Raw genomic sequence first — 3,494 nt, 5'->3', positions numbered from 1 at the left:
TTCACTTGCGGTCGTGATTACGTCATGGCGAAATTTCAACCAATGACCGAAGAGGATGATTTTGAATCTGATGTTGTGGTTTATTACTCTATGGAGAATGATGATGATTATTTGCCTGTAAATTTTCCCACGGAAATTATTGAATATGAAGAAGAATTTAAAGTTCAAAAGGATGTTTTGTATCAGGTGATTTTGGAGTCAGTTTAATGACGTGGAATATTTTGAATTATACGAATATGTACGCGTTCGACAAGTGTATTTAATCAGAATTAGTAAACTTTAGTTGTACTATAATAATAATCTTGATTTTACTTTAACACACAAGAAATCAGACCAGTGTAACTATCTATTGAATTTACAGTTTTGTTTTGCAAATTAATTTTTATTTATCAACTTTAAGACTTCGAAACCTTTTTAGTAAAATCTAAGGCCAGGGATAAATTAAATTTTAGAAGTAGGAATGGAGAACGGTTAGTATTTACTTCAGTCCGACCATCCGACTCATAGCCCAGTATAGACCCCTCCCTCCAACACGTAACGAAAATTTTAAATTATCCTATTGGTTCACTTAAACTACGTTTTGATGACGTTGAGACGTTGCTGATGGGGGCGTCGAAAAATACGTAATTCCTTTTTACCTCTATCGCTATGACCCGACTCTTCTTTCATACCTCCCGTCCCGGGGAAGGGGGTCCGGGGCTTTGACGCGCGCCCACATTACTCTGTTCTCCATATCTACTTCTAAAATTAAATCTATCCCTGCTATGGCAAAATAGAATGTATTGCAACACATGTCTCAATGAAATTTCTGGTCATTCGAATCATTAGAATCGTCCGTGGGCGTATGATCGAGTGGGCTATGACTTTCCTACTTGGAGAAGAGAATGGGATGGAGACTTCATCTCTTTACCTATAAAGTAGCCTCTATAAACACATCTATGGCCACTACGTTCTCCGAGCATCCTTGCTGTTTCGGTATGGGGTAATACGGTACGAAAACGTCAAAGATGCCCATTATGAAACTACCCTTACAAATACAATGGTGCTAAGCGGCAGAACTTAATAATCAACTATGGAAGGGTAGTGGCGTCCGCAAGGTACTCCTGGAGACTTTCATTGCCGCACATCTTCCACCAACATTATACTCCAGCCCACCATCTCCTCCAAGTTAACTCATTGAGCTTCCATGGAGCAATGAAAATGGGAGAAGTATTTGAGGTCATCAGTTAAAGACCGTTTCTGCAGAATCAAAATCTGCAATTTTTATTGTTCCTTGATAGCGCTCATTCGCCTTGAAAAGTTCATATTTGGAATTGAATAATTCTCTCTTTGAAGCACTTTATTTAAAATTTCAAAAGGGAAATTAGGGAATGCCCGTGCCAGGCTGCCAGCGTGGTAGCGTCACTAGCGTGCCGCCCTTATACCATCGTCTGCTATCATGACTGCTACACAATTTAAACCGAATCTGGCCCCAACCTGAAGGGGTTCTGAATTTTCGCATTAAATATTATTATTCTATAACTTATACCCTTTCTGTCTTCTCTCTCAATCTATTTGGCAACATTGGGGAAATGATTTTCGTAAAGGAAAAGTTATGTCTTTAGACTGTTTAGAGTCAGACATGATTTCGGAAATGAGTTTAATAAGTCTTCAAAGTGTGGCGCTTAAAGAGGTACTTGAGAAATTATCCGTGGTTTGCACAGGAATTTTAAATTTCAAAAAACTGGACTTTGTTTATAGGAAATGGAGGCGAATGATTGCAACTGTGATCATTTAAGCAAAGATGATCAAATAAAGCAACTAAAAGCCAAGGTGAGTTTCAAAGCCTATAGCGTTTTGGCCAGAACAGCATGAGCCATCCAATCTAGTATCCCTTTAAAGCGAGTCTCAGCTGTGACTGTGGTTTAGTATAAAACAAGACGGCCCAAGGGCTCGTAATGGTAGCTATATCGTACGAGTGAATAGCCCCTCTATACCCTACCCCTAATGAGTGGATAACCCTCTATACCTTACCCTAATGAGTGAATAGCCCCAGGTAGCAATTCACCATGTAAGTTACGTGTATTTTGAGTGTTCTCAGTGTATATAACGTGTTAGGGTTTTTCATAAGTGTAAAACACGTGAAGTATACGTTGAATATATCACGTTAATAGAGCTGATGATTTGGGGCGTGTAAAACACGTGGAGTATAGGTGGATAATATCACGTTAATTGTGGTGTTGATTTAGGGAGTGTAAAACACGTGGGTAATAGGTTGAAACTATCACGTTAATTGTGGAGTATATTTAGACGTGTAAAACACGTTAAGTTTTGGTTGAACACATCACGTTAATTTGGTGGCGATGTAAAGCGTGTATAACACGTGGAGTATAGGTTGAAAATGTCACGTTAATAGAGCTGATGATTTAGGACGTGTAAAACAAGTGGAGTATAGGTGGATAATATCACGTTAATTGTGGTGTTGATTTAGGGAGTGTAAAACACGTGGGGAATAGGTTGAAACTATCACGTTAATTGTGGAGTATATTTAGACGTGTAAAACATGTGGAGTTTTGGTTGAACACATCACGTTAATTTGGTGGCGATGTAAAGCGTGTACAACACGTGGGGAATAGGTTGAAAATATCACGTTAATTTTTGTGATGATTTGTGGGTGTAAAACACGTGGGAAATAGGTTGAAACTATCACGTTAGTTGTGGTGTATATTTAGACGCGTAAAACACGTGCAGTTTTGGTTGAACACGTCACGTTAATTAGGTGGCGATTTAAAGCGTGTACAACACGTGGAGTAAAGATTGAATATACCACGCAATTGTTGGTGATGATTTAAGGCGTGTAAAACACGTGGGGAATAGGTTGAAACTATCACGTTAGTTGTGGTGTATATTTAGACGTGTAAAATACGTGGAGTTTTGGTTGAACTCATCACGTTAATTTTTGTTGGGGATTTAAAGCGTTTAACACACGTGGAGAATTGGTGGAAAATATCACACGAAGTTTGGTGGTGATTTGGGCCGTTTAATACACGTGAACATGAAGTTGAATTTAACAGTTACTCAATATGCCTAAATCATGTGACAATGAGGTTGAAAAGAACAAGATATTTGTACGTGTGATTGAAGTTGATTCTAACAAAGTAGTTGAAATATATACTATTTCTAATATATGAAATTATTTGTTAATTTATAGTATCACAATGTATTTAACTTTAAACTTATAGTAAATTTTCCACACATACAATTACAATTGTATTAATATAATTTTTAGAAGTCAAGCACAGGTGATATGTATGGGTACAATTAAATAAGTGATTATTGTATAGACTTCATCGTTGTTAAGACCGACCGTCATTCACAGCAAGTTGTTGAAGCCCACATTTTCATTCTCCAAAATAGCAATGACACCTACCATCTAGTACCGTTTCTATTGACATTTTCCCTGGAGTATTATTTAAGGATTAAAAGTTAACGTTGCCTTATAAGTACTTTAAAAT

At 37.4% G+C, this 3,494-nt stretch overlaps 1 protein-coding gene across 1 annotated transcript in view; it reads left to right on the top strand.

Moving 5' to 3' along the window:
• LOC149620971 (uncharacterized) overlaps nucleotides 1-3,494 on the top strand; it is a 41,582-nt gene that overhangs the window by 22,874 nt on the left and 15,214 nt on the right. The window contains exon 2 of the mRNA XM_089854661.1: nucleotides 1,741-1,812. The gene's annotated coding sequence lies outside the window, so the exon portion shown is untranslated. The remainder of the gene's footprint in view (nucleotides 1-1,740; nucleotides 1,813-3,494) is intronic.

Source organism: Phalangium opilio, unplaced genomic scaffold, assembly GCF_054372755.1.
Source record: "Phalangium opilio isolate 3A_F unplaced genomic scaffold, DU_Popi_V2 ptg000209l_1, whole genome shotgun sequence".
Taxonomy (NCBI): Eukaryota; Metazoa; Arthropoda; class Arachnida; order Opiliones; family Phalangiidae; genus Phalangium; species Phalangium opilio.
Note: the sequence above shows the minus strand (reverse complement) of the source record. Positions and strands in the feature narration are given on the sequence as shown.